Below are 13,845 nucleotides of genomic sequence, written 5' to 3' on the forward strand. Positions count from 1 at the left end.
ACATTATTGCTACTGCACTTTTAGGACTGTAAAGGCCTCAATATTTCCTTTTCACTCTGTCTCATTAGGAAAAAGCTCACCTGTTCTTGCTGCCTCTGGCACAATAAAACTTCTGTTTGCAAAATATTGGCAACTCAGCTAGACAAAGCTAGCATTATGTTCCTTAAATATCAATGCTTTATGAAGGAAATTAGCTTCTGGTTTTGTGGGGTTTTTTTTCACAACTAACCTTGTATTTACATCGCACATTTCCCTCAGTGACTTAAAGTGATTTACAGGTGTTAACTGATTCATGCTAAGAAAGGAGTTGATGGACGATGCGATAGTTTAGTCCCAATGTTAGAAATAAAGGTACAGGGAGATCATCACTTGCATGAAGTCAGAAAAGTGGGAAAATAAAAATCTGCCAATTGAAGCACACTTTGGCCTCATTCACTCACTCACCAAAGAGAGGCACAGTATGAAGAACATATCAGGAGTCAAAGGTGTAAGATAAGCCAGCTTTACTGGATCTCAGTTTCCTATCTTCAAAAAATATAGTGCTTCATATATACAATGGAATATTACTCAGCCATAAAAAGAAACGAAATTGAGTTATTTGTAGTGAGGTGGATGGACCCTAGAGTCTGTCATACAGAGTGAAGTAAGTCAGAAAGAGAAAAACAAATACCGTATGCTAACACATATATATATATGGAATCTAAAACACAAACAAACAAAAAATGGTCATGAAGAACCTAGGGGCAAGATGGGAATAAAGACGCAGACATACTGGAGAATGGACTTGAGGATACCGGGAGGGGGAAGGGTAAGCTGGGACAAAGTGAGAGAGTGGCATGGACATATATACACTACCAAATGTAAAATAGGTAGCTAGTGGGAAGCAGCCGCATAGCACAGGGAGATCAGCTCGGTGCTTTGTGACCACCTAGAGGGGTGGGATAGGGAGGGTGGGAGGGAGGGAGATGCAAGAGGGAAGAGATATAGGGATATATGTATAGCTGATTCACTTTGTTATAAAGCAGAAACTAACACACCATTGTAAAGCAATTATACTCCAATAAAGATGTTAAAAAATATATGTATATATAGTGCTTGATTATTGAGCTTGGAAGTCCATTAAACTCAAAACTGATCATTGCGTTTATTCAGCTACACACACGTGTGCCTGCACACGCACATATATTTGCTTAATTCCATTAAGATGAAATTCTACCCTCAATTTTTGTTTTAAAGAAAAAGTCATTTGGTCACATTAAGAATAGGCAAAACCACATTATTTCATTGATTTCCAGAGAGAAATATACCAAGAAGGCAAATATCTATACTTTGTACAGGCGCAATTTCTTCACATTTCTTTCTGTTCCACTCCTGCTTCCCCAACACACAAACATTGGCAATATTTATTTCCTGCTACAGTACTAATGTAATAAGCCAAATATTTCACAATTTTGACAATTAGTTGTGTTTCCATAGTTGAAATTCTGAGCACTTATCATTTTTAAAATGCCTTCTCATATGCCCATTCTTTATCAAGAAAAAAATGTGAAATTTGAGAATTTCAATGGCAGAATTTGTTGTTTTTACTTTTTACTGCTTTTGGTCCTTTATTTGGTTCCTGAATGGATCTGTGAGTGTGTATGGTTACGCAACCTGCACTATTTCCTCATCCCTCCTAGTCTTTCTCACTTGGTTCTACACTGAGTGAACTTGTGCCTACCACTGACATCCAGATAACATGATATTCTGCTCTGCTATTCAACTTTGACCACTTCCCTTTCCATCTTGCACCATAGCACTACCATTGAGAGATGAAAGAAGCAATTATGATAGAAAATAACAAAAGGTTTTTTTCCTTATCACAGGATTGAGAAATCTACTGGACTAATATCCTTCCTGGGGCCATATTAAAAATGATGAAAATGTGTTGCGTTTGGTACAGATGTCAAAATTTTCCAAGGGCACAGAATTAATTCAATTCTGTACTTCCCACACACTTCCACAAACTTTTTTTATTAGAATGAACTGTTTTTTTTTTTTTTTTGTATGCCCAAGAACGTTTGGGTTATCATTTACAGTCAAGGGGAAAACGAATCAGAGTGATAGATCATATGGAGTTGCTTTTAACCACAATATGGTAACTGGGACCAGAAACAGTGGACAAGTTATTTTTTAATTGTTTTGTTTTGGTTTTGGTTCTTAATCTTTTCCATTTCAACAGCCTTACGCTATACCAAAATGAAATCACAATCTTGATCAACTTGTGACTTAAGAAGAATACTGAGAGAATCTAAATATAGTGAAAAACAAATGACTGTCACTGATATCCAGGATAAAATATTTCAACCTTGTTTTTTAGAGGATGGGGTTATTTTACATATCCCAAATTAACCTCAACAGGAAAACTGCCTTATTTTGGGTAAATCAGGAAAACAGAATGAAATTTATGAATAGCAAGAGTACGTAGTCATTCAAGACAATGCACTTTCTTTTTTGAGGAGTTTTTTTTTTAACATCTATTTGAATCGATTAGTGGGAAACAGAGGTAGAACAAAGCCTAGATTTGGGGATTCCTCTTTCCCAAGCAGATATATTCTTCCTGTTAGCAGGGTCAATGTGGAGAGAATAAATAGCAGTGAGAAAATAATTCTTTTTTAAAGGATCATATGCATTATAAAAAGATGATTTGTCAAATAGAAATCCATTAGTAATTTTTCTTTCCAGAATGATATAACTTTGAAAAATGAAGATTATTAAATACAGAAAGTAACCTAACTCACAATAAATTCATTCTCATCATTACTGATAATGATAATCACTCACAAAACATATCCTGAGGTCCTTTGCATATTCATTCATTAACCAAGCTGGCAAATCATCACTTTGACACATGGGTTATCCATGACTATCAGGCACATGGCTCTGTAAGTTATCCAGCCAGGGACCCCTATTTTATCTAAAGAGTGAGACATTGGTCAAAAATTTTTTTTTCAAACTTTTATTGAAAAACCGAGGGTGTGCTGTATCCCTTTTCAGAAAAGACGTTTCTCATATGAGTGGAGGCTGTGGACAGCACCTTCCACCTGAGCTGAGGATGTTCCCTTCTTAAACTTGAGCTCTCCAGAATACATCATGGCTTGGACTTGGGTCGAAGTCTTGGCACCAATGTCCTGGCAGGAGTGCTAGATGCTGGCAATCAGGTAGGTAGGGAACAAATTTGTGGATGGATCCTTTATCCTGCACAGCCCCAGAGAGCCCCTGGGCCACCTTGATATTGTCAGCTTCACTGAAGTATCGGTTCTGGCTGCTGAGATGTTTGTCCATGGCATCGAGAGAACCCATACCATGATATTTCTTTAGCTGGATCCCATCAGAGAAGAAAACTCGCCAGGGGCTTCGGTGGTAACAGCCAGGAGGGAGCCCATCATGACTGTGGAGGCCCCAAGGGCCAAAGCTTTGGCAATATGGCCCACATTTTGGATTCCTCCATCAGCGATGACAGGGACACCAAAGCGCCATGCATATTCTGACACCTTGTACGCTGCTGTTGCTTGGGGCCGCCCACAGGCCAGCACTTCTTGAGTGATGCAGATGGAGCCACTGCCCATTCCCACCCGCAGGGCATCTACACCAGCATCAGTGAGGTTCTTGGCCTGAGCAGCTGTGACCACATTGCCTCCAATGACTTGGAGACTGGGGTATTTCTCTTTGATGTATTTGATCATGTTGATCTGGAAGATGGAGTTTTCCCTGGGAGGAGTCCAAAACCATCACGTCCACACCAGCCTGGGCTAGCAAGTCCAGCCGATACTTGTCATCCTCGTGAGTGCCGATGGCTGCTCCACACAGCAGCTGCTTCTTGGGATCTTTGGAGGCCAGTGGGTAATCTCAGTTTTTCTTCAGGTCTGTCTGGGCAATGATGGCAACCAGCTTATCATCTTCATTTACAATGGGTAACTTTCCCTTCTTGCTGCGCTGCAGAATTTCATTTGCTTCCTTCAATGTGATGCCTGCAGGGGCTACCACCAAGTCTTCCCTCTTTGTCATGATCGCTCCCCAAAACCGGTCATGCTCCTCCTCCTTGAGAAAATCAATGTCCCTTGAGGAGATGATGCCCACCAGGTGGCCCCCCATCCGGCCTGTGTCAGTGATGGGGATACCACAGAAGCCATGCTGGGCCTTGGCTTCAAAGACATCCCACACCCGATTCTTGGGACTGAGGACCACAGGGTCCATGATGAATCCCTGGTCATATTTCTTCACTTCACGAACTTCATTGGCCTGGAATTCTGATGTACAGTTGTGGTGGGTGAAGCCAATACCACCTGTAAGCGCCATTGCTATGGCCATCCCAGCCTCTGTGACTGTGTCCATGGGTGAGGAAACCAGTGGGGTCTTCAGAACGATCTTTTTAGTCAGAGCAGAGGTCAGGTCCACTTGGTCTGCAGTGAAGTCGATGTATCCGGGGAGAATGAGAAAGTTGCTGTAGGTGAGACTGTCCCCGCAGTTGAACAGCTGCTGTGCAGTGAGTCCATCATCTGGCACGTAGGACGTGCCGCCGCTCTCAGGTAGTCGGCCATGGCTAGCACAGGGCAAGGCCGAGCGTCTCCGAGGACTATGCCGCAGAGCCAAAATTTTTATATACTGGTAATCTTGGGGGAAAGCTTAAATCATCATTATAACTTCTAGTCACTTAATTCTAAACGACTCAGACTGATTTTCTTATAATGTGTGTTAAGCTAAAAAGAAAAAGTACTTTTGATTATTTAGAAATTTCAAAATTCTGAAATTTGTGAAACACAGCTCTTACAGCAATGATTCATCCTCTAAGAAATAATATAAATGGGGTTGTCTATTATTTTAAGAGTCAACACATTTTTACTGACATGCATGTCTTCTTAAATAGCCTAAAGTTTTTTTCTATTATGTTAAACAACCATTATCCTCCAGATCTGAACTAGACAAACCAAGGTACACATTATTGAAAGTCTTGCCATGAGTCATTTGGCAATTATCTGAGAATAATTACCCTTGGAATCCTGACTCACAAATAATTTAGCTATTCAGCCCACCTTCTTTGTACAAAAGCTTAGTGTGAAATGGGAACCAAGGAAATAAAATAAACGTCTGTTTCCAATATTAAGAACATCTGCATGAGTAAAAATTATTCAAAAAGATACCATGAATTTTTTAAAAGAAATGCAGCATGTAAAAATTAAGCACCTGGTCTTTTCCTTTATATTTCATTAAAAAATTCTAACTAGACTATCACCAGCTGTACATTTTACTACATTTTATATTATGGCAGGCAGTCAAAGCAATACTGCATTCTTTCTCATCTGAATTCCACATAAAAATTAATTAAAAAAAAAAGGAAAAAAGCAGAGCATGTCTTTTGTCAGATGCAACAAAGAGATAAGGATGTCACACAAACTGAGAAGAGACGATAAAAATGATCCAAAAACAAAATTGATTCCAAATAGAAAGTTTGAGATAAAAGAAAAGTGATATTGTTTGATTTCTTGTTAATTCAGACTTCCTAAAAGAAATGGGAATTTGGATAAGAAATTTTGTTTAGCTTTGGAGAAAGGATGTACATAATTTATAAGTAAAAACTGAGGAAATGGAGAAAGTCATCTTACTGGTTATTTTTTGTCCTGTAGCCTGATGATTCATAAACCAAGCAAGAAGAATATGCAAGTTATAAATCAGGAGTCAACCAATACCAATCAAGTTTCCATATTTTTAAGAGAAACAAAGAATAATTAGGGAAAACATTCCTAAGACAAGCAAGAATTATTGTCTTAAAATGGGCAGATCAAACAATATCACTTAGGTGCCAGTTGGCATATCCAATTGCTTTATGTAAATTGATTAGTCCAAGGATTTGAAAAGTTTTCCTCTTTACTTTAAAAATATTCATTCTGTTAACAAGTAAGCAAAACAAACATGGCTCACACCCTTAGCTTCATCTGTAAAATGAAAAATAGCATTGAGATAGCATCTCAATAAGTGTTGTTCCCTTCCCCATTCCCTCTCTATCTCACATTAATGGAAAGTCACAGGCCATACAGAATGAATACCAGATAGATAAGATCCTTTAGGTTAAGTGACAACATGTGTCTGTTGCTTGGCTTTTGGAAAATGTTGATTGCCTCTAACAACAATATTGCCTGTAGTCCTCATCATATAATAAGAAATGAAAATAAGATATTATTATATTTTTCTCTTTTGAAAAAAATGTCTTTGAATTTTTAAGATAGATGTATCATATTCTTACATGATAAAGTTTTTTTTAGAAATGCTATACATTTCTGTTACATTCAAAACACTAAACATTACTAAGATGTACCATAAAATTCAACTATACTGTATATGTTCATTTTAAGACTTATATCCATGCTGTAGATAACGAAAATAAATTGAATGTTCTATAATATTTGTCTTTTAAACCAAAACCCAGGGTGGAGAGAGATGGGAAATAATAACACGGATTTACTTTTTTAATACTTAGCCATGGCTGATCTCATATTTGTAAAGAAAAGTAAAATTATGTTAATATTGTAGAACTGACAACACACTTAAAAGAATGTAACTCTACACTGTTTTCTATTGCCAATGAAATCCTAAGAAAACAGAATTTTATCAACAGAGTTATTGCTAGGAAAATTATAATAATAACTGGCAGTATTTTCATGATTTTTTCTATTTACTAGGAAAAAAGTAGAAAAAGGATGAAGCATGTGATGCCTTTATTTAATATCGCACTACCTCACCTTAGCGTATGGCTACATAAGGATTGAAAAAATTGCATGGATTTTGTTTTGAATTTCATTTAAATTAAAATTTTCTCACATGTTCAATCTTGTGAAATTTGCTAACGTTTGATCTTCGCTTCAGTAATCAATCTTTTGTTTTCCTTTTTTGTTGTTCCTGTTATGACTTTTTTCCCACTTCTACTATAATCTTCCTGAAAAAAAGTTATTAACATTTGGGCTTTTAAGAATAAACAGTGTCAATGAAAAAAAATCTAATATCCCTATATAATTTATACTATAACTTCTCATTACCCTCCAAAGAAGGGTAAAAACATTTTCATGAAAAAAAAAGCTATTTTAGTGACCTTTTGTCCCTCCCTAAGAGGAAGAAGTCTGACAGGTAGATATATGGAGAGTTTGTTATTGTAAATTCCAGATCTTGTGATTATCTCTGACTCAACTTCTGGGGTTTTATCTGGAATTCCTGTGAAGGGTCAACAAGTGTATTACTGCCTGTCTTCACCTTCTTGTGACCTTAATTTTAAAACTACACCTTATAGGACTCAGAAAGCAGATTATAGTGCTGCATTTCAGCAGATAGACTTTGGAATGGGACGCATCAGAAAATATATAATTATCTCAAGCAACCAGAAATTTACAACTTTTTAATATATTTATGTATATCTACTTTTGTTTATCTTTAATTGTAGAGTTTAAGGAAAAAAATTTAGGAACTTTTTGACTCCAATACTTTTTCAGAGCCAAACATCCCACTGCATTATTTCTTCTGGGGGAAAATGTTTTTATAGTATTTCTATAATTAAATGATATCTAATATAGATAGATGTAGATGTATTTACATAAATACATCTTAATAGATAAACCATGGTGAATATTCACATTAAAATTTTGGAAAATAGACAAATGTAGATAAAGCAACACATTTTGATGATATAACTTGTCCACGTATACTAGAAAACTGAAATGAGCAATTTCTGAGTAAATTTTAAGTATAAACTTAAGTTCACTGGTTCCAAGCCTCCAATTATTGCTCCAGAGACCTTGAGCAGTGGTTAAGAATAACAGAACTATTACTATTACGGGATGGTGATAATTGGTTTACTAAAAAGAACACATAACATAGATAACAAATGGTGGAAACAAATGTACAAGAAGAAAGGAAATTAAAGATGAATATATAGAAAATTTCCTGGAAAGGAGATATTGCAGTGTAATGCTTCAAGACTATGGTTTTGATGTTGTGTAATGGGTTTCAGACCACTTGCTAGATGTGAGATGCGTGATCTTAGGCAGGTCATTTAACCTCTCTAAACGCATTTTTCCATCAGTGAAAAGAATATAAAATTGTGCCTATCTTATAGGTCTGACATGAGGATAAAAAGTTACACATTTGGCACAATACCGGGCATATAAGCCTTTGTTGTTATGAAAATGTCCACTGTAAATTTAACAAAATAACTGGATGATAAACAAAACCATCCAAATATTATAGATGATCCAAAATGTTACTATAGTCTAAAATGTAAGGTCCCAATTAATCTCAAATGCAGTTATGGGATAAAATTAAATTCTTATTATTAGAAAAGGAAAAGAATTTCAATAAAGAACCAAGCTATGACTTTGGTTTATTGTCTGAAACAGAATAATACATGGAAATCATGAGCTATGGGTGCAACCGTCTTTTGTGTCATGCTTTATCCCTGTGACATTGTTAAAGACTTACAACAAATCAAAAGTTGAGAACATTTGAATACTAAAAGCACAAAAAATACCCCTAAGAATAATGATTATGTGAGATTAAGAAATCTAGCACATTCATATTTTCAACAGCAATTTTTCAGTTTCTTTTAATTTGAGAAAAATTTCTGCCATCTTAAACGTTTTTCCCTGCAATCATTTAAAGACAAACAAGACTCAGAAGTAAAAATCTATGAGACCATTTCCACTTATTACCACATAAAATGTGAGCGGGAGCTTTTTGATCAAGTTTGACTGGCAAATTTTGTCAAGCTACATTTAAATATCCCATCATGATTCCAATTCTTTCTGCACACATACCTTTCCAGTCATTTCGTTTCAAATGATTGTTAATACCCTGAAGTCCTAAAAAAGTTCAGTCAGTTTAGTCAAACTGGATATGTACTTAGAAATAATCACAGAGAGCTCATGGCAATGTGTATTTTACACACTGAACTTGTCTCCTGGTCAGTTATGCCTGGTCTGAAATTAAATATTCTTGACCTATTTCTGTGATTTCTCTTACATTGTTGTCCTAAACTATTTATTATCTAAACATTATAATTTTATATGTTTATTCCATTTCTCAAATATTTATAGCCAAATCTTTTTTAGATATCTTGATGAAGTAACCTCACCATCTATCTATATATTTTCTAGACAAAATAACAGTAAAAATATTTTTTGAGATCTCTGATTCTCTTGGTACCACTGATAATTTAGCATATTGCCCTATCAACAGACAATAGAATCCTGATTATCTATTAATTAAGGCATATTTTCTATGACAGCTAGGGCCTAACTAAGCCCAATATCTTTGTTTCGCCTTTTCAGTTCCTGCTTGATTGATTAGTTCATGTATGTACCCCAGTGTTCCAATAAGACTATATATAGGCTTCAAAATATCAAATAGATCATGATTTCTATATTTCTTTTATTTTAATTGAATTTTATTATTAAATATTCATAAAGAGGAGCATATTTAACATATATGGCTAGCTCAAAGAGTAGTAATAAAATGTATACCGGTTTTCCCATTAACCAATTTATGTAGTTGGGGCCTTATATTTTCTAAAGCTTCATATTTTGTCATCTTTGCTTGCAATTCCCCCCATCAGAGATAACCAATAAATTTTGTATTATTCATTATCTCTTTTCTCTATGGATTTTGCCACATGTATCTATATACTTATACAACCTGTTCCTTTTGGCCCAAATTTGAACTTAACATGAAATCATACTGAAGAAACTCTTCTGTGACATGATTTGACACTCGACATTAAGTTTTGAGATATGCTCATGTCTATCATTGTGCATTATTCCATCTTAGTATGATGCCATTGTCGACATATATCAAATTTTATTTATGCACTGCTGACAAATGTGTTGAGGGCTATGTTTTAGTCTGAGCCTCCTATCACAGTACAAGAGAGACTTGAGGAGACCTATTGCTGGGTCATAGGGTACATTTTGAACTTTACTTGGAAAAGGCAAACTGTTTTCTAGAATACACCAATTTATAATTCCCACAGCAGTGTGTTAGAGTTCCTATTGTTCCTCATGTCTGAAAATATGTGATCTTATCGGCTTTTAAATTTATGTGTGGTAGGTATATCATTGGACCTTTAACTAATATTTTCCTCAGAACTAATAAACGTAAGCATCTTTTCATATATTTATTAAAATTTGTGTTTCCGGGGAGGAGAGAAGATGGCGGAAGAGTAAGACGCGGAGATCACCTTCCTTCCCACAGATACAGTAGAAATACATCTACACGTGGAACTGCTCCTACAGAACACCCACTGAACGCTGGCAGAAAACGTCCGACCTCCAAAAAGGCAAGAAACTCCCCCTGTACTTGGGTAGGGCAAAAGAAAAAAGAAATAATAGAGACAAAAGAATAGGGACGGCACCTGCAACAGTGGGAGGGAGCTGTGAAGGAGGAAAGATTTCCACGCACTAGGAAGCCCCTTTGCGGGCGGAGACTGCGGGTGGCAGAGGGGGGAAGCTTCGGAGCCATGGAGGAGAGCGCAGCCACAGGGGTGCGGAGGGCAAAGCGGAGAGACTCCCGCACGGAGGATCAGTGCTGACCAGCACTCACCAGCCCGAGAGGCTTGTCTGCTCCCCCACCGGGGTGGGCGGGGCTGGGAGCTGAGGCTCGGCTTCGGTCGGATTGCAGGGAGAGGACTGGGGCTGGCGGAGTGAACACAGTCTGAAGGGGTTAGCGCACCACAGCTGGCTGGGAGGGAGACCGGGAAAAAGTCTGCAGCTGCCGAAGAGGCAAGAGACTTTTTCTTGCCTCTTTGTTTCGCTGCGCGCAAGGAGAGGGGATTCAGAGCGCCGCCTAAACGAACTCCAGAGACCGGCGCGAGCCGTGGCTATCAGCGCAGACCCCACAGCAACAGGGGCGCAGAGGAAAAAACGGAGAGACTCCCGCACAGAGGCTCAGCACCGAGCAGGGCTCACCAGCCTGAGAGGCTTGTCTGCTCACCCGCCGGGGCGGGCGGGGCTGGGAGCTGAGGCTCGGCTTCGGTCGGTCGGATCGCAGGGAGAGGACTGGGGCTGGGTCGGATCGCAGGGAGAGGACTGGGGCTGGCGGAGTGAACACAGCCTGAAGGGGTTAGCGCACCACAGCTGGCTGGGAGGGAGACCGGGAAAAGGTCTGCAGCTGCCGAAGAGGCAAGAGACTGTTTCTTGCCTCTTTGTTTCGCTGCGCGCAAGGAGAGGGGATTCAGAGCGCCACCTAAATGAACTCCAGAGACGGGCGCGAGCCGCGGCGATCAGCGTGGACCCCACAGACGGGCGTGAGATGCTGGGGCTGCTGCTGCTGCCTCCAAAAAGCCTGTGTGTGAGCACAGGTCACTCTCCACATCGCCCCTCCCGGTAGCCTGTGCAGCCCGCCACTGCCAGGGTCCCGTGATCTGGGGACAACTTCCCCGGGAGAATGCACTGCGTGCCTCAGGCTGGTCCAACGTCACGCCGGCCTCGGCCGCAACAGGCTCGCCCCGCCTCCTCTGTACCCCTCCCTCCCCGCAGCCTGGGTGAGCCAGAGCCCCCGAAGCAGCTGCTCCTTTAACCCCGTCCTGTCTGGGCAGGGAATAGATGCCCTCAGGCGACCTACACGCAGAGGCGGGTCCAAATCCAAAGCTGAACCCCAGGAGCTGTGCGAACAGGGAAGAGAAGGGGAAATCTCTCCCAGCAGCCTCAGAAGCAGCGGATTAAAACTCCACAAACAACTTGATGTGCCTGCATCTGTTGAATACCTGAATAGACAACGAATCATCCCAAATTCAGGAGGTGGACTTTGGAAGCAGGATATATTACTTTTTCCCCTTTTCCTTTTCTTTTGTGAGTGTATATGCACATGCTTCTGGGTGAGATTTTGTCTGTATAGCTTTGCTTTACAATAGCTTTATTTTACTTCACTATATTATAGCCTCTTTCTTTCTTGCTTTTTTTCTATTTTTTCTCCCTTTTACTCTGAGCCGTGTGGATGAAAGGCTCTTGGTGCTCCAGCCAGGCATCAGGGCCATGCCTCTGAGGTGGGAGAGCCAACTTCAGGACATTGGTCCACAAGAGACCTCCCAGCTCCACGTAATACCAAACGGCAAAAATCTCTCAGAGATCTCCATCTCAACATCAAGACCCAGCTTCACTCAACGACCAGCAAGCTACAGTGCTAGACACCCTATGCCAAACAACTAGCAAGACAGGAACACAGCCCCATCCATTATCAGAGAGGCTGCCTAAAATCATAATAAGGCCACAGACACCCCAAAATACACCACCAGACGTGGACGTGCCCACCAGAAAGACAAGATCCAGCCTCATCCACCAGAGCTCAGGCACTAGTTCCCTCCACCAGGAAGCCTACACAACCCACTGAACCAACCTTATCCACTGGGGACAGATACCAAAAACAACGGGAACTACAAACCTGCAGCCTGTGAAAAGGAGACCCCAAACACAGTAAGATAAGCAAAATGAGATGACAGAAAAACACACAGCAGATGAAGGAGCAGGGTCAAAACACACCAGACTTAACAAATGAAGAGGAAATAGGTAGTCTACCTGAAAAAGAATTCAGAATAATGATAGTAAGGATGATCCAAAATCTTGGAAATAGAATAGACAAAATGCAAGAAACATTTAACAAGGACGTAGAAGAACTAAAGAGGAACCAAGCAATGATGAAAAACACAATAAATGAAATTAAAAATACCCTAGATGGGATCAATAGCAGAATAACTGAGGCAGAAGAACGGATAAGTGACCTGGAAGATAAAATGGTGGAAATAACTACTACAGAGCAGGATAAAGAAAAAAGAATGAAAAGAACTGAGGACAGTCTCAGAGACCTCTGGGACAACATTAAACGCACCAACATTCGAATTATAGGGGTCCCAGAAGAAGAAGAGAAAAAGAAAGGGACTGAGAAAATATTTGAAGAGATTACAGTTGAAAACTTCCCTAATATGGGAAAGGAAATAGTTAATCAAGTCCTGGAAGCACAGAGAGTCCCATACAGGATAAACCCAAGGAGAAACACGCCAAGACACATATTAATCAAACTGTCAAAACTTAAATATAAGGAAAACATATTAAAGGCAGCAAGGGAAAAACAACAAATAACACACAAGGGAATCCCCATAAGGTTAACATCTGATCTTTCAGCAGAAACTCTGCAAGCCAGAAGGGAGTGGCAGGATATACTTAAAGTGATGAAGGAGAAAAACCTACAACCAGGATTACTCTACCCAGCAAGGATCTCATTCAGATTCAATGGAGAAATTAAAACCTTTACAGACAAGCAAAAGCTGAGAGAGTTCAGCACCACCAAACCAGCTTTACAACAAATGCTAAAGGAACTTCTCTAGGCAAGAAACACAAGAGAAGGAAAACACCTACAATAACAAACCCAAAACATTTAAGAAAATGGGAATAGGAACATACATATCGATAATTACCTTGAACGTAAATGGATTAAATGCTCCCACCAAAAGACACAGGCTGGCTGAATGGATACAAAAACAAGACCCATATATATGCTGTCTACAAGAGACCCACTTCAGACCTAGAGACACATACAGACTGAAAGTGAGGGGATGGAAAAAGATATTCCATGCAAATGGAAATCAAAAGAAAGCTGGAGTAGCAATTCTCATATCAGACAAAATAGACTTTAAAATAAAGACTATTACAAGAGACAAAGAAGGACACTATATAATGATCAAGGGATCGATCCAAGAGGAAGGTATAACAATTGTAAATATTTATGCACCCAACATAGGAGCACCTCAATACATAAGGCAAATACTAACAGCCATAA

The 13,845-nt window shown here is 39.3% G+C and overlaps 1 pseudogene across 1 annotated transcript; it reads right to left on the reverse strand.

The window, feature by feature from the left end:
• Window positions 1-347: 347 nt before the first annotated feature.
• Window positions 348-4,580, reverse strand: LOC309625445 (inosine-5'-monophosphate dehydrogenase 2 pseudogene; annotated as a pseudogene). The gene has a single exon. The product of its transcript is annotated as an inosine-5'-monophosphate dehydrogenase 2 pseudogene (transcript).
• Between the last annotated feature and the right edge of the window lie 9,265 nt (window positions 4,581-13,845).

Source organism: Balaenoptera borealis (genome assembly GCF_965194805.1).
Source record: "Balaenoptera borealis genome assembly, chromosome: 3".
Classification (NCBI taxonomy): Eukaryota; Metazoa; Chordata; class Mammalia; order Artiodactyla; family Balaenopteridae; genus Balaenoptera; species Balaenoptera borealis.